We start from the raw sequence: 23,499 nt of genomic DNA, 5'->3' as shown, positions 1-23,499 counted from the left end.
TAAAATTAAGGGCAGAAGTGTCCACTATGTTTAACGTGATGGTTGTCACTGGTAACCATGAGAAGAACAGTTTCCCTTCCCTTCCTGGTGGAAGGGAAAAAAAGAGACAAAAGTGAAGTTGGTAAAATGTGAATGAGAAAAGTCGAAATAGTACCTGGAGACAAAACTCTTTTTTTTTTTAATGATTTTTTATTATATTATGTTAGTCACCATACAGTACATCCCCGGTTTCCAATGTAAAGTTTGATGATTCATTAGTTGCGTATAACACCCAGTGCACCATGCAATACGTGCCCTCCTTACTACCCATCACCGGTCTATCCCATTCCCCCACCCCCATCCCCTCTGAGGCCCTCAATTTGTTTCTCAGGGTCCATAGTCTCTCGTGGAGACAAAACTCTTAAGAAGTTTACTGTGAGGAAGGGCAGAGAAATAGAGAGGTTCTTGGAGGATAATACGGAGCCAAGTGAGCATTTTTCAGGGATGTTTTGAAGAATGGGAAATAACAAAGCATGTTTGAATGCACTTAAGAAGAAACCAGTAGAAAGAAAGAGATTAATAGAATAGGGAAATGAGACATGAAAGGGAGTAGTCCAAATGAAAGGGGGTAGTCCTTCGTAGTTGGCAAGGATCGAAATAACATTCGGCAGATCAAGATGGAGAAGGCACACATCCTCAGTTATGTCAAGAAGGAAAGCGAAGATGGATGCAAAGGCATACTGGTACGAATGTTGACCGTGGTAAAAGAAAAAGTTCTATTTCAATTTTGAATTTTTGATATTTTGAATTTTTTGCTTTTTGTTTATTCATTTTTTTAGATTCCACATATGAGTGAAGCAATATAGTACTTGTGTTTCTCAGTCTGACTTATTGCACTTAGCAAAATACCCTCTCAGTCCATCTATGTTGTTGTAAATGGCATAATCTCATCCTTTTTAAATGGGTGCATAATATTTCATTATATATATATATATATATATATCTCACATCTTCCTCATCCATTCATCTATTGTATATATATATGTATATATATATTCATCATATATATATGATTCATCATATATTCATTCATCATATATATATATATATATATATACACCACATCTTCCTCATCCATTCATCTATTGTATATATATATATGTATATATATATTCATCATATATATATGATTCATCATATATTCATTCATCATATATATATATATATATATATATATATACATATATATATATATACCACATCTTCCTCATCCATTCATCTATTGATGGACCCTTGGGTTGCTTCCACATCTTGGCTATTGTGAAGAATGTTACAATAAACATAGGGGTGCATATATCTTTTCATATTAGTGTTTTCATTTCTTTCGGTAAATACCCAGTAGTAGAATTATTAAGTCTTATGGTATTTCTATTTTTAATTTTTTGAGGAACATCCATACTGTTTTCCACAGTTCCTGTGCCAATTTACATTCCTACCAACAGTGCACAAGGGTTCCTTTTTCTCCACATCCTCGCCAATGCTTGTTATTTCTTGTCTTTTTTATTTTAGCCATTCTGACAGGTGTAAGGTGATATCTTCTTAAATATTATTTATTTATTTATTTATTTATTTATTTATTTATTTATTTATTTAATATATACAGAGAGAGAGTGAGAGAGAGAGAGCATGAGCGGGAAGGGGCAGAGGGAGAGGGAGAAACAGTCTCCCTACTGAGCAGAGAGCCCAATGCGGGGCTCAGTCCCAGGACCTCAGGATCATGACCTGAGCCGAAGGCAGATGCTTAACTGAGTGAGCCACCCAGGTGCCCTTATAAGGTAATATCTAATTGTGGTTTTTATTTGCATTTCCCTGATGACTGATGATGTTGAGCATCTTTTCATCTGACTCTTTGAATTTTTTAAATCTTGAAGTGTGGGATAAATTTATAAGCTGGGAAGGAGAGGCATGTAGAAAAGTAGAGCAGGAGAATTAAAGAGAAAGAAAGGTCAGCGCAAAATAGCTGTCTAGGAAAGAGGGAGGATGAGCTCAAAAAAGAAATACAGTAGGATTTCTGAGACATGTGATAATTCATTTGTGGGATATAGATATGAATGTAAAATGAAACTAGCCTGCTCCATTGTATGATCATTTATCAAACAAGCAAACATGACCATCTTTCTCATCAAATTGTCTGCAAAGTGCAAAGGTTAGTGTATTCAAGGCAGAGGAAGCAGCTAGAATAAAGGTTCTGTATTGGAGAAAGCCTTGTATATATGAGAAAGGGGAAGTAATTCTTGAAACAATCTTTTCTGGATTTAATTTGATAATGTATAAAAAGCACCTTTCATGGATTGACATATACAAAGCTCACAGTAATTTGTTTCCTATTGCCTCCCCTGGGCTAAGAAGTTTATTCCACTTCTCCAGTTATTCATTCTCTTACTATTTACTGGCTCAAATTTACTTTGCTTATGTTAGCATTTTCTGTAAGTTTCAAATGTAGACATTCCACTTCTTTCATCCAAGACAAACTTTAACATCACTTCTTCATTTCTTGCTTCTACAAAGATTATTTCTCAACTTTTCTTTTCCTCCAGGATATCTATTCTTGAAAGCTCCTCATTCAACAAAGTTTGAGCCCCTAACTATGGTACAGACTTCATTCTAGGCCCTTAAGGTACATTTGTGAACTAAGCAGACAAAGTCACGTGAAGCTTAGTTTCTACCAGGGCAAGACAGACAATGAAAAACAAGTAAATTATCCTATATGTGAGAAGGTGATAAGTGGTTTGCAGAAATAAGAGAATCTATTTGGACTGTTATGGGGGCAGATTGCATGTTCTTTCTTTTTAAAAAATTAAAAGATTTATTTATTTATTTTAGAGAGAGAGTGCAAACAGGAGGGGCAGAGGGAGAGGGAGAATCTCAAGCAGACTCTGCTGTGTGTGGAGCCCAAGGCAGGGCTCAATCTCACGACCCTGAGATCATGACCTGAGCTGAAACCAAGAGTCAGACACTTAACTGACTGTGCCACGCAGGCACACCCAGATTACAGTTTCTTAAACAGCCATTCGCATAGGGCTTGAAAGAAGGTGACAAGTAAACAATGAATTGAAGGAAGTAAAGGAATTAGACACACCAGTACCTGGGGCAACTGCATTCTAAGCAGAGGAAACAGAACTCTGGGTTAAGCAAGCCAGGCGTATTTGAGGAAGAGCATTGAAACAATTGTGGCTGTAGTGAAGTGAGCAAAGACTAGAATAGAAGATGAGGTGAGAGAGGTCATAAGGGACAGATCATGGAGAGCAGGTGAGGACCCTGCTTATTGTTCTGAGTGAAGAGGGGGCTATTGCAGAGTTTTGAGCAGAAGAGGTACATAATCTGACTTCCAGTGGGAGTGGATCATGCTGTCTGCTATCTTGACGGCAGATTGCAGGAGGCAAGTGTAAGAGGACAGATACCTGTGAGGAAGCTACAGCAGTAGGAGGTGACAGGTGGTAGTGACTTGAATCGGAGTGGTAGCAGTGGAGGTGGTGAGATTGGTTGGCTCTGGACATAATTTGCAAGTAGAGTCCTTGATAGATACGGATGTCACAGCTAAAAATATCAAAGATAATTCCAAGAATATGGCTTAAGCAATGCAATGATGGCAATTGGGAATAATCTATAATTGAATGTATTTTTGTTTAGAATGGCAGCAGTCATTTTTTTCAAAGCTTCTCAGTCTGGAATTATGCTGTTAAAACTTGTGACCTCCATCACCAATATCTCAAAATTATAAAACTAAAGAATATGAATAACAACAGTATTATTTCAGACACATAAGCCATTTGCAAAAACATTATTCCATGTGGGAATTCTCTCTAAAACATACCAGATGCAGAATCAAAAATTATCAACTTAAATATAGTTATTGTCATTGATGGACAGCTTGGCTTGGTAAAAACCACCAGATACTGTCTCACTTGAAAATACAGAAATAAACTCAAATACATTAAATAGTTAAATTTCAAAACAGAACCTATAAGGGAAAATCTATAAATCAGCAGGAATAAAAACTACCCCCAAAATAAAAGAGAAAAATAGGCATAGCCACACAATTTTTAGAAAAATTAAAATACACAATAAATATATATCTGAAGTTTGACTTCTTCATACTGAGTGAAATAGAAACAATTATATCTTTAAATATTATCCTTTGTGTAAAAATTTTGATTTATGTCTAAGAATGTATATATAGAACATAACTCATATATATAACATAAATACACTTATTAGCAAAAATAATGACATAAATGTTTGATTATCAAATTGGATAAATAATTTGCAGAGCATCCATTCACTGATATTTTATGCAATTACTGAAAATTCAGTTGTTGGAAAATATTTAATATATGAGAAAATACTAATAATGTAACAGAAATTTAAAGGTAAGCTACACATTTATTTACACAGTATCCAAGGAATCTGAGGAAGAGCAACAGAACAAAACTTCATTTCTTTATTATTTCAAAACTTTTCAAAATGCCAGCTAATAGTTCATACTCAGAAATTCACCCACCCCCTATAAGTTCTACACATCTATTAATAATAATAAAGTAAGTTTCTATATTGATAAGAAACCTCTAAGACATACTTGCAGAAGAATCCACATGATTCATTTACACTGTTTTTTAAAATCTAAGATACATATATATATGTATATGTGTAAATCTGAGATATATATGTGTGTGTGTGTGTGTGTGTGTGTGTATATATATATATATATACGCTAGGATATATATAAGTAATTGGTAAGGTTGATTGAGAGATTCCCAAAGAAAGATTGAAGAAATGTTATTCTAGGGTAAGAGAGTACTTTTCCTTAAACTCATATAAACCTATCAAGTGCTTGATACTTTGTATCAATTGCAAGTACTATTTTTCAATGAAAAGTAGATAATTTCCAAAAGTAGCATTACTAAAAAACAGGAATAAGCTCATTCATATTGGTCTAATACCAGAGGCTTACTATTTCACTGGCTAACACTGGTTAGAGAGAGAGCCAGAAATAGCTGCTCAGAAGATGGAGGAAATTCTTGCCTTTGGAGAAATGTCTCAGAAGATACCCCAGCATGATAGATGCCTCCAACAGGGTCTTAGAGAGTAGGGACATGGAGCTGCCATAATGAGAGCATTTCTGTGGCTTTTTACTGGCTTAAGGCTTTTTCTGTGGACCCTCTTTTCCTGTCAAGACACTTGAAAGCTCAAGGTCAATAACTCATCCTAGTTCCATCATCCCGACATTTTAGGGTTCTGTTACCTTGGGTCACCAGATTTAGGAACCCACATAAAATGAAGGTCAGCATCAGGAGATTCATGGCTTCTGGAAGAGAGGAAGCTCTGTGTCCTGAGGAATCCAGAGCCCTTGGCCCAGCTAAGAGTATAAATAGTCATCTTTACTTGCCTCTCATGGGTGATGAACCAGAGATGGGGAGAATGCCATGCCATCTGGATCACCAGACCATTAACTTGCACCATTGAGTGTGCATGACAAAATAATGCTCTGTTCTAGAAACTATTAAAGGAAACTGAGGCCTTCTGAAATGAATTATAATCCTGAGGAAGTGTAGGGTCTGATGGGAAGAAATAACTCCCAGAGGAAATTGTTCTCCTTAACCCTAGATGGGGCCAAACACTTCTCTCTTTGTATGCAGCACTATAGATATACACCAATGATAGCAGAATGCCATGTAAAGATCCCACTTATTTCAGACCATTAGCTTTTGACTTCCAGTAGAGTATCCTCCTCTCCATCTGAATGATTACCAAAGCCATTTTGTATTAATTTTTGTATAAGTTATGAAATTTAGTTTGAGATGAACTTTTTTTACTGTGGATATTCAATTTTTGCAGTAACAGTTTATTGAAAGTACTATCCTTCCTCCATTGAATTGCTTTGGCACATTGTCAAAAATTGGTTGGCCGTACTTGATTCTGTATTATGTTCCATTGATTATGTGTCTATTCCTCTGCCAGAACAACTTGATTACTATAGCTGTATAATATGTCTTGAGATAGTGCAGTGATTCTTCTTGCTTTACTCTTCTTTAAAAAAATTTTTTTCCTATACTAGTTCCTTTGCCTTTCAATAAAAATTGTAGAATAGTCTTATGTATATCTACAAAAGATCTTGCTTGAGATTATGATAGCAATTGAGTTAAACCTGTGTATTAGTCTGGGAGAAATGACTTCTTTGTTATGTCAAGTCTTCTAATCCATCCATGTATGCCTATATCACTTAAGTGGTTTTTTTTTATTTCTTTCATCACCATTTGTAGTTTTTAGAATACAAAACTTAAAATACTTTTCAATTTATATCTAAGTATTTTATGAGTGATTTTAATAAATTTATACTTTTAATTTCAATATTCACATACCTTTTCTAGTATACAGGAATACAGTTCATGTTTATGTATTGATTTTGGATCCTGAACCTTGTTCCACTCAGTTTTTAGGTCTAGGAGGTGTTTTTTTTTTTATAGATTCCTTGATCTTTTCTCCATAGACTATCATGTCAGCTGTAAATGGGTACAATTTTCTTTCTTCCTTTCCAGACTCTGTATTTATTTCCTTTTCTTGTCTTACGTTGAGTAGAATTTTCAGAATACATTAAATAAGAAGGGTGAGAGTGAATATCCTTGCACTTCTGTGATCCTAGAGGTATTCATTCTCTCTCTTTTTTAAAAAATTTTTATAATGTTATGTTAGTCACCATACAGTACATCATTAGTTTTTGATGTAGTGTTCCATGATTCATTGTTTGCGAGAGGTATTCATTCTTTTACCATTAAAAAAATCTTTTTTTAGGGGTGCCTGGGTGGCACAGCGGTTAAGCATCTGCCTTCGGCTCAGGGCGTGATCCTGGCGTTATGGGATCGAGCCCCACATCAGGCTCCTCCGCTATGAGCCTGCTTCTTCCTCTCCCACTCCCCCTGCTTGTGTTCCCTCTCTGGCTGGCTGTCTCTATCTCTGTCGAATAAATAAATAAAATCTTTTTAAAAAATCTTTTTTTAAAAAAGATTTTATTTATTTGACAGAGAGAGAGGCAGTGAGAGAGGGAACACAAGCAGGGGGAGTGCAGAGGGAGAAGCAGACTCCCCACCGAGCGAAGCTCGATCCCAGGACCCTGGGATCATGACCTGAGCCAAAGGCAGATGCTTAACTGACTGAGCCACCTAGGAGCCCTCTTTTACCATTAAGTATGACATTAGCTGTAGGTATTTTGTAGATTTTTTTTATCAAGTTGAGAAAGTTTCCCTACATTCTTAGTATCCTTAGTATTCTGGGAGTTTTTATCATGAATGCATTTGAAACTTACTCAAATGCTATTTATACATCAACTGATTGGATCATATGATTTTTCTCTGTTAGCCTGTTGATTTGCTAGGTGGCATTGATGATTTTCAAATATTTAACCACCTTTCATTCTGCAACAAATTCCACCTGATCATGACTTTAATTCTTTTTATATATTGCCCAATTCCATCTGCCAATACTTTTTTAATTGAAATAACAGTAGATTCACGTGTACTTGTAGGAAATAATTTAGAGCAATCCTGTGAACCCTTTGTTGTGTGTCCCCTAATAGTCACATCTTGCAAACCTATAGTGCAATATCAACAACCAGGATGTTGACATTGATCCATTCCACCAGTCTTATTCTGATTCCCTAGTTTTACTTGTAATTATTTGTGTGTGCCTGTGTGTGTTGTGATAGTGGGTGTGTATGCAGTTCCATACACTTGTATCACATGTAGGTTTGCGTATCTACCACTCAAGATAACACAGTTCCATCATCACAAGGGTCCCACCTTCAGTTTAATTTGGCCTTGTCAAAAGTCAGTTGAGCATATTTGTATGATGTATTTCTAGGTTCTGTAACTTGGCCCACTGATAGGCATTTATCCCTGTGCTAATACCACACAACTGTACCTAAGCCTTGATATTTGGATGGAACGATACCTCCCACTTCATTCTCTGTTCAAGATGGTTTTAATTACTCTAGAGCTGATGTTCTTGTATATCAATTTTATAATAAACTTGTCCATGTCTAGAAATATCTGCAACACAGCTGAACTCACTAGTTGATTCTTGTGGATTTTTCAAATAGATTTTTGGGGGGATTTTCATCTAGATAATCATGTCATCTGCAAACAGGCAGCTATTTTTTCCTTTTCAATCTATATACCTATTATTTCCTGCTTTATTGAAATGATTACAATTTCCAGTAGTGTTAATGTGAAACCATTTAGTCTTTGATCATTAAATATGTGGGATTTATTTTTATCTTTATCAGATTGAGGTAGGTCCCTTCTACTCCTCACTTGCAGATAATTTTTATCATGAATTAGTGTTTTGTAAAATGCTTTTTCTGCAACAGTCAGTATGCTCATATTATTTTTATAATTTCCCTGTTGTTATGGTTACATTGATTTTTTTAAAAGATTTTATTTATTTATTTATTTAGCGTGATGGAAGGGGAAAAGAGGGAGAGTGAGAGAGAATATCAAGCGGACTCCACCCTGAGCAGGGAGACCCACACGGGGCTTGATCACACGACCCTGAGATCATGACCTGAGTCGAAATCAGTAGTCGTTCACTTAACCAACTGAGCCACCCAGGCGTCCCACATTGATTGATATTGAGTATTAAACCAGTCTTGCATACCTGAAATAAATTACTCTTTTATACCTTGCTGGATTCTATTTGCTAATATTTTACTGAGACATCTGCATGTAAGTTCCTGAGAGCTTTTGGTCTGTAGTTTTCATTTTTCATAATGTCTTCATCTAGTTGTGGTCATAAAATGAGTTAGGTCATAAAATGAGTTAGGAAGCATTCCCTCCTCTTCTGCTTTCTGGAGGAGATTGTGTGGTATTGGCATTCAATCTTTGTAAGTACAGGTATCCCTCACTTTTTGAAAGTTTGGGTTACATCATTGCGCTTTTATGAAGGACCTACATTAGTACCTGTTTTTGCTAACTGAAAGAAATCTGAAGAGGATCTTTTCTTTTACAAAGAAGGCGAAAAGCAAAAATAGTGTTCAGTGTTTTGTTTTTCAGTGAGCTGTTACAGAAGCAGCTCACACCTGGAGCAGCAAGAGTGGCCTCATCAAGCTCCTTCCGCGGGGACTACACTCGGCCTCTCAGCATCAAGCCGCCGTAGCTTTAAACCATGTCTGTGAGCATCTGTGCTTTGTCTGGATTTAGTTTGTACGTCCCTTAGCAAGCTATGTCCCAAGGTATCAAAAAGCCTGAGAAGGGTTATTGTGGAGTCCGAAAACACTTAACGAATATTCCGTGTAGATTAATGGTAGTAGTTTTGCTTTATGCCACTTTGGCTTACAGAAGTTTTCACAGAAATGCTCTACCCTCGTGGATAGTGGGGTAAACCTGTACTATGTAGAATTCTCCCATGAAACCATTTTGGCCTGGAGATTTCTGTTTCAAAGCTTTTAAATTACAGATCCAATTTCTTTAACGGTTATATATCTATTCAGGTTGTCTCTTTCATCGAGATTGAGTTTAAATCGTGTTTGGTTTTTGAAGCATTGGCCTATTTCTTCTAAGTCATAAAATTTTTGAGTGAAACATTTCTTGCAGTTTTCCCTTCTTATCTTTCTATATGGCTGTGGGAGCTTAATGCCATCCACTGTTTCTTTGTGGGTACTGATGGTTTCTGAAGTGCTTCTTTTTATCTTTATCAGTTTTTGAAATTTGATTTAGCGATTTTTTGGATTTTCTTTAGAGAATTAGCTTTTTGTTTAATTCTTTTTTCTATTGTTTTTCTGTTTTCAATTTTATTTTTCTCCTGCTGTTGCCCTTATTATTTCCTTTCTTCTGGTTGCTTTGGGTTGATTTTGCTCCTCTTGTTCTAGTTTTGAGATAGGATCTTACATTATTGAGATCTTTCTTCTTTTCACATATAAGCATTTAGTGCTAAAAGCTTCCTTCTAATTATCACTTTAGATGAAGCCCACGTATTTTGATATGACCTATTAGGAAGAACTAAGACACGCAACTAAGACACGCAACTAAGACACGCAAAAAGGTGTCTTAGACAAATGAAGGTTTTATTCTTCTCATATAAGATAATGTCAGGGAATGCTATAAGAGCTTCCCAATGACATCAGGCACCAGGCAACATCTTCCCTTCTTTTCACACATTCCTAGCACGTGCTTTTGGCCCACAGTTAGAAGATGGCTGCATCGCCTCCAGCATTATGACCATGTTTCAAGCACAAGGAAGTGGCATGGCAAACACTAATGGGTACGTGTCACTTGAATCTCTGCCCCACCCCTTCGAAGTATCTTACAAGATACCCCACCGAAGATACTCTGCTTAACATCCCTGGCCACAGTTGCATCACATTCCACCGCCACATGCTTGCCAGACTTGGGAACGTTGTTTATGTGGGCGTGCTGCGCACCTTATCTACCATTCAGACACAAAATGGTGTAATAAGGAGCAAAGAAGCAGAAATGCCCAGAGCACACTCACTCCTCAGCAGGTATCACACAGCACACGGAGTTCTCCAAGACAGCACCCCTACAGGGACAAACTCATGATCCCTTCTTGGAACATCAAGATCGAATTGTGCTGGCAGCCTGCAGGCCTCCCCCACGCTTTGCGGAACATCACAGAGGGTTGGGCGAGGAACTGCATGTTCAAACCACAATCCATGAAAGGAGCAGGCCAGAGTTACAGCAGAGAGAAGAGCTCTGTGGACAAGGGATCGGTACCACTACTGGCTATTTAAGGCGGCTGAAGAATTTTGGCAACAGGTGCCAACCTATAGCCCCTGGAATGCACGGGGGCTTCTCAGAAAGCCTGCCACCTGAGGACACAGTATGTGGTCAGGGGACGCTCTTGGTGTCAGTGACAGAGTAATCAGTGTCAAAATACTTTCATGCAAGTTGCCTATTGCCCTGAATGGTTGCATTTTCTTTCTCTGTCTCTTGGCATATCATTTAAATGCATTTTTACAATTTTTTTAAATGCTTGACCTAGAGTTTTCATATACCTTTTCAAATGATCAAAGTCTATTTAGAAACACGTAGAGTCTGTGTTCAGCCCTTTTAGCTGAAAGCCACTGTTAATATACTGAAGCTTTTAGGTACCTGTGCAAGGTTGGTACATTGGTACAGTGCGGGGGAGGGAAAAAGATCTAAATTTTTCTGATTTTGTCCCAGACTTTTACTGAGTCTGTGCGTCAGGGATATGACCTTTACCAGTGTTCTGTCTCTTTTCCCAGGATACAGTGTTTTTCTCATCCTCTACTCTCTTTCTCTGAGTGCAGTACTCCCAACGTATTTCCTTGAGGAACTCTTCCCTATTGTCTATTTTTTTCTTTAGATGAAATAAGTTTAGAGCAGGTACCTTTCTATCATCTGGGATAAAGTCTCAGAATTGCACTCGGTCAAATTCTTTCTCCCTAGACACTAGATCTTTGTTAGGAAGAAAGTCTTGAAGAGTCTCACCATTGCCAGTAGCCACATACTCATGAGAGCCTAATGGTTTTCATTTATTCTCTGTGAAATTGCAGCTTTTTCTCAAAATGCGGCCATCCTAGGTTTCTTATTCATACGTAATAGACACAATAGAAATTTTGGTTGTAAGCAATTTTTTATGTGTTTGAGCCTATCCTCAGTTAGCTTTTGATTTAAGATGTTTATCTATGAATATAGAAAACCATATATTTGCTGGACTGCAGGGCACTGAAGTTTACTGCTCTTATTCTCTTTATAAAAGGTACTTCAGCAGAAAAATGGAGTAATTTTTTTAAATATGAAAATATGGCATGCAAGAGTATTCCACTCAGGAGTTTAATAATAAAAATTCTAAGACGACATCCATGTAGCCTGTTTAGCAAGAAATGAGTTGACATTGTAGAAGGAAGAGTAAGGTTCCAGTGATAAGAGTGAGGCACACCCTCATTTACCACATATATCATTTTACCTTGTGGCATTAGTTTTCTGGAGCACATATAAATGATCTGTTTAGGACATGTATTTTTTTTACATTTTTCTTAAAATATCTTTGCATGTAAATCAGGTCATCACTTTCTGATTTGGAAGCTAGTGAGCCTGTCTATGTGGATTATTTGCTAAATCAAAAGTGAACAAACAAAAAGGAACCTAGGTGGTGACTGAGGTCAAATCAGTGAGCAGGGCAATAGGCAACTTGCATGAAAGTATTTTGACACTGATTACTCTGTCACTGACACCAAGAGCGCCCCCTGACCACATACTGTGTCCTCAGGTGGCAGGCTTTCTGAGAAGCCCCCGTGCATTCCAGGGGCTATAGGTTGGCACCTGTTGCCAAAATTCTTCAGCCGCCTTAAATAGCCAGTAGTGGTGCTGAGCACCTGTCCACAGAGCTCTTCTCTCTGCTGTAACTCTGGCCTGCTCCTTTCATGGATTGTGGTTTGAACATGCAGTTCCTCGCCCGACCCTCTGTGATGTTCCGCAAAGCGTGGGGGAGGCCTGCAGGCTGCCAGCACAATTCGATCTTGATGTTCCAAGAAGGGATCATGAGTTTGTCCCTGTAGGGGTGCTGTCTTGGAGAACTCCGTGTGCTGTGTGATACCTGCTGAGGAGTGAGTGTGCTCTGGGCATTTCTGCTTCTTTGCTCCTTATTACACCATTTTGTGTCTGAATGGTAGATAAGGTGCGCAGCACGCCCATGTAAACAACGTTCCCCAGTCTGGCAAGCATGGGGCGGTGGAATGTGATGCAACTGTGGCCAGGGATGTTAAGCAGAATATCTTCGGTGGGGTATCTTGTAAGATACTTCGAAGGGGTGGGGCAGAGATTCAAGTGACACCTACCCATTAGTGTTTGCTCTGCCACTTCCTTGTGCTTGAAACACGGTCATAATGCTGGAGGCAATGCAGCCATCTTCTAACTGTGGGCCAAAAACACGTGCTAGGAATGTGTGGCCCAAGGGTCAAGTATTCAAAGACACTTTAGTAGGCAGGAGATTTTAAGGGCTCACAGGGTAAACATGTGCCAGATGCTGCTTAAGGCCCCATTCTAGTGACTCTGGGAACATGGAGTTGGGGCAACACAAGTCTGCTAAGCTAATCCTTTACTGCATAGCACACCCATGGCCCTTGGCCAAGCTCTCTTACTGCAAAATGATCTTATATATATGAGCATCTACATTTAGGGTAGCACTTGTATAATAAAGTTAGAAATAATATTAGTATGTATATTCTTAACATTTGAAAAAGGCAGTGTAGGTAGGGAAAGACTTAAAGAAATGGCTCATGTATCCTATAAAGCCATTACATACATTTTTATATTTTTGTATCAATTTCATTACTTGTGTCCCTCTTGCTTCACCACTTTTACCTTATGATAAATGTATGCAGAACTATTTAGTATAGAAATTAGTTGATGGCTGGAGAGAGCCATGAATGGTTATCACTTTTACACTTGCAACAAGAATAAGATACTTAGGAATAAATTTAACCAAGGAGATGCAAGTCCTATCTATACACTGAAAACTATAAAACATTTGATGAAAGAAACTAAGGAAGACAAATAAATGGAAAGATATCCTGTGTTCACAAATGGAAGATAAATCTTGTTAAATATTGTGCAGCCACTATGGAAAACAGTGTGGAAGTTTCTCAAAAAATTAAAAATAGCACTACCATATGACCCAGAAATCCCACTGCAGATATGTATCTGGATGAAATGAAATCACTCTCTTGAAGAGATATTTGCATTCCCATGTTCATCTCAGTATTTATCACAATAGCCAAGGTGTGGAAATAACCCAAATGGCTGTTGGCAGTAGAATGGATAAAGAAAATGTGTATATATAAAGTAAAATAATAATCAGACTTTCCTTCAGAATTTGCATGTCATCCTTGCACAGGGCCATGCCAGTCTTCTCTGTGTCATTATTCTAGTCTATGTGCTACCGAAGCGACCACAATAATCAACTTTATAAAAGGAAAGAAAACCTGCCATTTTTTGACAACATGTGTGAACCTGTAAGACATTATGCTAAGTGAAATAAACCAGATGGAAAAAGAAAAATACTGCACGATCTTATTTGCATTGGAATCTCAATAGTCAAACTCATGGAAGCAGAGGGTAGACAGTGATTGCCAGGGGCTGTGTGTGTGGGGGAAATGGAGAGATGGTGTCAAGTGGTACAACATTTTAGTTATGCAAGATGAATGAATTCTTAAGATCTGTTAGACAACAATGTGACTATAAGTTAACAGTGTTGTATTATACACTTCACATTTGCTAATGGAGTACATCTTAAATGTTTCTACCACACACACACACACACAAAGATCAAAAAAGAAAACAGTAACTATGTGTAGTAATGAATTTAAAAAAATGAAAAGGATTAAAAGAAACCATACACTGAAAGATATTTGCAAATTACATATGCAACAAAGAACTCAAATAGAGTACATAAACAACTCTTAAAATTTAATAATTAAAAACAAATATTCCATTATCCTTGAGTAAATACCCAGAAGTTGAATTGCTCGATCATATGGTAGTTCTGTCTTAATCTTTTGAGGAGCCTCCATACTGTTTTCCACAGTGACTGCACCAGTTTGCATTCCCACGAAGAGTGCATGAGGGTTTCTTTTTCCCCACATCCTCACCAGCACTTGTTATTTCTTGTCTTTTTTATGTTAGTCGTTCTGACAGGTGTGAGGTGATATCTCATTGTGGTTTTGATTTGTATTTTCCTCATGATGAGTGATTCTTTTTTATTTTTAATTTATTTTTTATTTTTTTAAATTTTTTATTATGTTATGTTATTCACCATACAGTACATCATTAGCTTTTGATGTAGTGTTCCATGATTCATCGTTTGCATATAACACCCAGTGCTCCATGCAATACATGTCCTCCTTAATACCCTTCACCAGGCTAGCCCCTCCCCTCACCCCCCTCCCCTCTAAAACCCTCAGTTTGTTTCCCGGAGTCCATAGTCCTTCATGGTTCATCTCCCCCTCTCTTATTCCCCCCCTTCATTTTCCCCTTCCTTCTCCTAATGATCTCCCTGCTATTCCTTATGTTCCACAAATAAGTGAACTATATGATAATTGTCTTTCTCTGCTTGACTTTTTCACTTAGCGTAATCTCCTCTAGTTCCATCCATTTTGATGCAAATGTTGTGCAATCATCCTTTCTTTTTTTTTTACTATTTATTTATTTTATTATATTATGTTAGTCACCATACAGTACATCCCTAGATTTCCATGTAAAGTTCCATGATTCATTACTTGCGATCATCCTTTCTGATGGTTGAGTAATATTCCATTGTATGTATGGACCACATCTTCTTTATCCATTTGTCTATTGAAGGGCATCTTGGCTCCTTCCACAGTTTGGCTATTATGAACATTGTTCCTATGAACACTGGGGTGCATATGGCCCTTCTTTTCACTACATCTGTATCTTTGGGGTAAATACCTGGTAGTACAATTGCTGGATCATAGGGTAGCTCTATTCTTAAATTTTTGAGGAACCTCCACACTGTTTTCCAAAGTGGCTGTACCAAATTGCAATCCCACCAACAGTGTAAGAGGGTTCCCTTTTCTCCACATCCTCTCCAACATTTGTTTCTTGCCTTGTCAATTTTTGCCATTCTAACTGGTGTAAGGTGGTATCTCAATGTGGTTTTGATTTGAATTTCCTTGATGGCTAATGATCTTGAACATTTTTTTCATATGTCTGTTAGCCATTCATATGTCTTCATTGGAAAAGTGTCTGTTCATATCTTCTGCCCATTTTTTTTTATTTGATTATTTGTTTTTTGGGTGTTGAATTTGAGAAGTTCTTTATAGATCTTGGATACCAGCCTTTTATCTGAAGTGTCATTTGCAAATATCTTCTCCCATTCTGTGGGTTGCTTCTTTGTTTTGTTGACTATTTCCTTGGCTTTGCAGAAGCTTTTTATCTTGAAGTAGTCCCAAAAGTTCATTTTTGCTTTTGTTTCCCTTGCCTTTGGAGACATGTCATGAAAGAGGTTGCTGTGGCCAATGTCAAAGAGGTTACAGCCTGTGTTCTCCTCTATGATTTTGATGGATTCCTGTCTCACATCGAGGTCTCATGATGAGTGATTTTGAGCATGTTTTCATGTGTCTGTTGGCCATTTATATTTCTTCTTTAGAAAATTGTCTATTCAGGTCTTCTGCCCATTTTTAATTGGATTATTATTTTTCTGTGTGTGTTGAGTTGTATAAGTTCTTAATATATTTTGGATACCAACCCAATTTGAAAAGATATATGCACATCTATGTTTATTGCAGTATTATGTACATTAGCCAAGATACAGAAGCAACCCAATGGATGAATGGATAAAAAAGATGTGGTATATGTATGCACAATGGAGTGGTACTGAGCCATAAAAAAGAATGAGATCTTGTCATTTGCAACTACACGGATGGACCTAGAAGGTATAGTACTAAGCGAAATAAGTCAGACAGAGAAAGACAAATACTGTATGATTTCACTCATATGTGGAATTTAAGAAAAAAAAACCAAATGAACAAAGAAAAAGGACAAACAAGAAAAATAGTCTCTTACATACAGAGAACAAATTGGTGGTTGCCAGAAGGGAGGTTGGGGGGCAGTGGGTGAAATAGATGGGGAAAAGGGGATTAAGAGGTACAAACGTCCAGTTATAAAATAAATAATTCATGGAAATGAACACTACAGCCTAGGGAATATAGTCGATAAGATGGTAATGACATTGTTTGGTGACTACACTTAACCGTGGTGAGCACCGAGTAACGTATAGAATTGTCGAATCACTATATTGTACACCCAAGACTAATATAATGCTGTGTGTCAGTTATACTTCAGTAAAAATATAAAGACATGCTCCTCATAAAAAGAACCACAAATATTCCATTTAGAAAATGGGCAAAGAACAGACATTTCACCAGAGGATGGCAAATAGGTACATGAAAAGATGTTCAACATCAGTAGCACTTAGGGAAATGCAAATTAATACCAGGACGAGATACTACTACATATGTATTGGAACAGCTAGCAGTAAAAACCATGACAATGCCAAAAGCTGATGAAGAGAAACTGAATCTCTCATACATTGTTGGTGAGGATGTTAAGTGGTGCAGGCATTCTGAAAAATAGTTTGGCACTTTTTTTAAAAGCTAAATTTATGAATATCATACAATCCAGCAATCACCCCCCTAAGCATTTACCCAGAGAAATGAAAACTTACATCCACAGAAAAATCTGCACACAAATATTCACAGCAGCTTTATTTGGAAAAACCAAAATCTGGAAACAACTAAAATGTTCTATAACATGTTAATAGTTAAATAAACTGCAGTACATCCATACCATGGAATACAACACAGCAACAGAAGAAACAACTATTGATAGATGTAGTGATCTCACAAGGTCGTATATTGTATGATTCCATTTATATAACATTCTCAAAAATGACAAAATTAGAGCAAGAATGTTGGAATGTTGGGGAAGTAGGGAGCTGAGTAGCACAAGGAAGATCTTTGTGGTGATTGAATAGTTCTGAATAGTGATTGCTTACACCAAACAACGCCTGTGATAAAATGACAAAGAGGTATACATAAACATTGTACCAATGTCAATTTCCTTGTTTTGACATTGTACTATAGTTATTTAAAATGTAACATTTGGGGAGACTGTATGAAAGGTACACAGGATTTCTTTACTATCTGCAACTTCCTCTTAATCTATAATAATTTCAAGATAAAATAAAGTAAAATAAAATAAATAAAGACAGTTATAACCAGAAGAAGTATGAGTTTGGTGAGACAGTTTCCCCTAGTGCAAGGAACAATGGATTTGGAGTCAGTAGGCTAAAGTCCAATTCGTGACTCCATGGCCTCAAGAATGTCAACTGACCTCACTATTCTATTCCATAGAATGGTGTTTATCAATTTTCCAGCCTAAACTTTAGTCATTTGTATATCATTTTACAAACTTACAGACTGCTATATCATCTATAGGTTGTAGTATTATTTAGTTAATATTTTTTTTATAAAAACCAACACAATCCATTTACTTAAACTCATATTTGGACCACATCTTAAGTGATGTTTTCTGGAAAATCACTAGATCAAGGGCTAGTGATTTTTTTTTTGGTCAAATAAGCATTAAAATAAAAATTATTAAAAACATACACTATGTTTGCCACTTAAATCATCACACACACTATCAGTGACATGGGTCACACATTTAAGAAAACACTAGTTTAGCTCAAATACTTTAGCTGACAGATGAAGAAAGTGATGTCATAGACAAAAACAAACAAATGTTCGGATTTAAAGATCTCTTAAAATGTAAATCACAATTCCCTATCACATATCAAGTAAAGTCCCAAGTCTTTATCAGGCCTTGTCAGTCCTGACATCGTGTCGCTCTGCCTGCTTCTGTGGTTTCGATTTCTCATTTTCTTTCCCTCACTCACTGGACCCCAGTCATACTTGGCTCTTCGCTCTTCCTAAGAGATCCCTATAGCTTTCCTTCCTCAGAGCCTTTGCACTTGCCATTCTCTCTGCCTGGAAGATTCTAGATATCTGTGTAGCTCACTTCCTCTGTATATTTAGGTTTCTACTTGATGTCACTAAATCAGAAAGTCCTTCCTTGGATAACCTGTTCAAAACAGACACCCCCACCCCCTGCACACATAAACACGTACATCATCTTATTCTCCGTCCCTCGCCCTGCTTTAGTTTTCTTCATAAGCACTGTCATCACCTGCCACTGTGTGTTTTTTCTCCCTCCCTAATCAGAATGGCAAGACTTTGCCTTCTTCTCCTCTTAGACCCAGTGCCTAGAACTGTGTCTAGTGTAGAGATCTGTATCAGCCAATTCACTAGTCCTCCCTGCAGAACCCAAGAGAAGTGGTCAAGCAGACTCCATGTGTAGTATTTGGACACCAGGAACCACCAGGTCTCCCAGACAGTCCAACCATTTTCAGATGGTTCCAATCATCAGAAGTCTTTCCAATTAATTAAAATCGGCCCTGCTGCAATTTCCACCCAGGACTTCTAGTTCTGCCCTCTAGGCCTGCACAGATCATGTCTTTCAGGAGATAATGACTCATTCACCCATCACTGCTCTTCAGGTTAATAGGTCTCTCCTTCCATCATTACTCAGGCATAATCCTCTGGGATGATAGAAAGAAGAAGTGCTGGGGGTGCCTGGGTGGCTCAGTTGGTTAAGCGTCCACCTCTTGATTTCAGATCTCAGATCCTGAGATCGAGCCCGGCATTGGGCGCTGAGCTCAGTGCGGAGTCTGCTTGTCTCTCTCTGTCACCCCTGCTTGCTCTCACGAACTCACTCTCTCTGTCAAATAATGAATAAAATCTTAAAAAAAAAGGGGGGGGGGGAGAAAGAAGATGTGCTCTTGAGACAAGTAAGCCAAACCTGAATCCAGACCTTACCCCTAAGCACTCCTAAGCACTATGTAACCTTGAGCAAATTACATTTGCCTATCAGGGATCCTGTGAGGACTCTGGGGGTCATGTATGGAAAGTGCTTATCATAGCTACTGACAGAGAGTAAGACTTCAGTGGGTGGCTTCATGCTCACTGCTTTCCTGGAGAAGGGACTACTTGGATTTCAAGGGCAAAACAGATTTCCTGCTATCCACCAGGCTTTCCCTAATACCTGACAGCTGGAGGAAGAAGAAGGTAGAAGAGCACTGGGCCCATCTAAAGGTATAAAATGACCATACCACAGGCTAAGGACCCCAAAAAGAAAACCCAGTGGACTCACAGATACACTTCCTGAAGGAGCCCAGGCAGTGCCCCCTTCTATATACCGTCTTGGTTGGAGAACCTGTAGGAAACATTTTTGCTGTATTCTTTGAGGCTGGAGTCCAAGAATGTCTCAGAGGCAGCCAATATTAAGGATTTGGAGTAAGAAATAAGGAGTAAATGTACAGTTAAAAAGAGCTGAATGGGGACGTCTTCGTGGCACAGCAGTTAAGCGTCTGCCTTCGGCTCAGGGCGTGATCCCGGCATTGTGGGATCGAGCCCCACATCAGGCTCCTCTGCTATAAGCCTGCTTCTTCCTCTCCCACTCCCCCTGCTTGTGTTCCCTCTCTCGCTGTCGTCTCTATCTCTGTCAAATAAATAAATAAAATCTTAAAAAAAAAAATAAAAAGAGCTGAATGATGAGCTGTGTTAGGAGGGTCTCTGTCTGGTTCTTTCTTGCTCACAGTATGACCCTGGGCAATCCTCTTCCACTCTCTGAGCCTGCATTTTCATAGCTGAGAAATGCCAATTCTAAGACCTATCAGAATATGAGTGAATACCGTACATGCATTTGTTAATTCATTGTTTTCAACAAATGTGCACTGCACACTCTGGACATACAGAAATTCTATCCAGTCCCTACCTTCAGGGGCTCACTATCTGTTAAAAGTTGTCCTTGACAGTGTCAGTCCAATAGGGAAAATGAACTAGAAAAATGCTTAGTTCCAACTCAACATGAAAAACATTATGACAGAAAGAGGGAGGCAGGGCAGCTGTAAACATAAGGGAGGGCTCTAAAGTTCTCGAGGAGAGGAGAGGAAAGCCTTCTTGGAAAGTGGGTTCATTCTTTCCACAATGCCAGAGACTTGTGATGGACTTGTAGATCCTCTGCTAATGTTTTCCACCTTCCCAAATGATGTCTCGAGAAGGACTCTGAATATTGGATCATCAGTGTATGTTGCTGACCCACAAGCTGATAGGTGGTGGAGCACTCTGCCCTTCTCTGATTTATTGTCCGTGACTCAGCCTTACCCAAGACAATAAAATGCAGAGTGAAGATCAACCTTTCCTGGCACATTCAGTATGCTGCTGGATCGTTCCTCGTGCCTCTCAGGATACATTAAACTCTTGTTCCTGACCTTAGCTTTCCTTGTGCTCCTGGCTCAGGCTTCCTCAGGTAACCAGACAATGGAGAGGAGGGGAGAGGGAGTAAAAATAGGGTTCTAGTCATAGAATCATTGGAAAACTGAACATATGTGGCAGTGAGGACAACCCACAGAGATGACCGAGATCTAGTGAAAAGACTTATAATGACTATGCTCCATGATAAGGGCAGTCTGTCATCCCTGACTATGATGGTGTTTTTCATGATGGCAAATACTGGCAGAACCCAGGATTTCTTGTACAGAGTCCCTTTCATATGCAGAAGCAACTGCAGCATCCCTAGTGTCCTTAATATCCTTGGCCCAACTGTCAACATGGTCTCTTCCTGCCATTTCTCACTTCAACCTACTTCTAACTGATATCACCTCTGGCAGTAACCAGTCCCATTACTTCACCTCTCCATTGCTATATGGCTTTGAATATTCCTTTAGAGCAATCAGAAGAGGATCTTGCTCTTGTCTTAGACTATGTAGTGAAAAATTTGCGGGTTGATGTTGGATATCTAGAGGTTTGTAAAAAATAGGCTCAAGGTGTGGAGCTGGGGTTAGAGCAGAAGATTCTGGATTCCAGATTGAACATGACCTTAGCTCTCTAACAATATGATAGGTTTTATGGCTGAGTGATGAATAACTTTCTGATGGAAATGTTTTCTGCTTAGGCTTCCTGGGGATTCTAAAGTTTATGATTATTATTTCCATGATTTCCCTCTGGATCATTGCTGCTGGAAGTTGCATCGTCTCTTGGGTCAGCATTTCAAACTGAAAGTCTTTGTCAATCACTCAATTGTTTTAGAAGCAAAAGAAGATAGTTCTGGGCTAATCCTGAGTTGGTATCAGCTTGTCTTAAACTCTGATAAGGGCAAATTAGTCAGATTTTTCCAGTCTGAATGTCCTGGTAAGAAAGAGAGAATTAGGAATTATCCCCCAGGAAGGAAGTTTGGGGAAAAAAACAAGTAGAGAAAATCAAGATACTATGATCTCTCAAGTGAACTCAGTGTGCTGGGGAAGCTGTGTTTTATAGATAAATGGTGTTGAGTCACAAACAGTGTCATATAAGGGCAGAGTTTTATACCATCCAGAACATCAGCCTGCGGATCGGCAGTATAAATTAATCTTTCAGTGTTCAAAGTCCTGTTCTAGGGCATCATTTGGGGCATACAATTAGAACAGTGCCTGGCACATACTCTGGTGCTCAACAAATCACTGTTGAGTGAATAATGATTTGAGAAGGGAAAAAATAGATAATTGAAGGTATAGATCCAATCATCTAGATTTGGGGGACAAGGAGGAACCAGTGTTGGCAAGACTGAAAAATGATAAAGATGAAAACATCACAAGCACAAAAATAAAGTCCAGTTAGAACTGGTTGAAGGAAGGGAGATAACTGCTTATATCTAGTACGTGTCAAGAACAGCATTAGGCATTCTACATCCCCAGATTTATTTAATTTTCCCAAGAATGCCATTACATTTCAGTAGTTCATCCTAACTATTACTACTATAATACTAACACCCTTAGCATTATAGTCTTTACTCTCCTTCATGTATTTGTTTATTCATCTTTTTGGTTTTTTTTGATAGATGGATGGGTCAAAAGATGCAGTTATAGAATTGGCAGACGCAGGCACTCTTGCAAAGAAAATGAGAAGAAGAAAGAAAAATTTGGGACAAAAAAAAAAAAAACTTGCTGCATCCCTGATGTAAAGCATATACCCTTATACCCTGTGGAGAAACAACAGATGACATGTGAGGCTAAGGCAAGAACAGCTAAGCATCCATAAAACTCCTGACACAGACTTTCAACAGCCAGAATAATGAGTCGGTGAATTGGCTGTCTGGAACACCTACATGGTCCTTAGATCCTTAGACACCTGCTGGGTCTTCGCATGGCCCATTAAAGTAAATATGCTCATTCCAGCTCTCATTATATCCTGTCTCTCTAATCCTCTGTAGCCTGACATCATTAGGTTGTATCAGGACATGACTGATGTTCTTGGTTCTCACTGTAGGACTATTTTATAGGATCTACATCGTGAATTCCTAAGTCTCTGACCAGGTGCTGCTAGGTCCCTCAACGTGGAAGTTTTCCAGGCTAATGCAGAGTCCACCTTGGCCACACCTTATCTAAGACTCATCCTAGAGTCTTGAGATAGGCCAGTGTGGTCCAGAGGTCTTTTGCCTCCTTAGCTCAAGGTTCAACCCAAGGCTCTGCCTCATGGGCTCACTTCTGGAATTTATCCCTTTCCCCAATTCCTTAATCACACTTAGCTTTCCAAAGATTGGTGTGCCCTCTGACCAGGAAACAACCATTGCCACCCCACACAAATGGAAGGGGAAAACAATAGAACAAAACAAAGAACAAAAAACCCAACCCACCTGCTCCCAAAACAAAAAACAAACACCCCGCAACCTCCTCATTTACTGAGAATTTTCTTATTGTGTGCAAAGTCTTATCCTAAGTACTTTACATACATAATCTCCTTTTATCCTAACTACAGCTCCATGAGAAAAGAATTTAGTATTATGTTCCTTTGCCAGAAGAAGAAACTAAGTC

The 23,499-nt window shown here is 38.4% G+C and overlaps 1 long non-coding RNA gene and 1 other non-coding gene across 2 annotated transcripts in view; one reads left to right on the top strand and one right to left on the bottom strand.

Annotated features, from left to right (window-relative positions):
- The window catches only part of LOC148108048 (uncharacterized), a 305,012-nt gene that overhangs the window by 165,726 nt on the left and 115,787 nt on the right, over positions 1-23,499 (top strand). The gene's annotated exons all lie outside the window — the stretch shown is intronic.
- Positions 13,864-13,966, bottom strand: LOC123800921 (U6 spliceosomal RNA). Its single transcript, XR_006782059.1, has one exon. It is a non-coding gene; the product is annotated as a U6 spliceosomal RNA (small nuclear RNA).

Source organism: Ursus americanus, chromosome 22 (assembly GCF_024610735.1).
Source record: "Ursus americanus isolate L20-20 chromosome 22, mUrsAme1.1.p, whole genome shotgun sequence".
NCBI lineage: Eukaryota > Metazoa > Chordata > Mammalia > Carnivora > Ursidae > Ursus > Ursus americanus.
The sequence above is the reverse complement of the archived record's forward strand: the minus strand, read 5'-3'. Positions and strand labels throughout refer to the sequence as shown.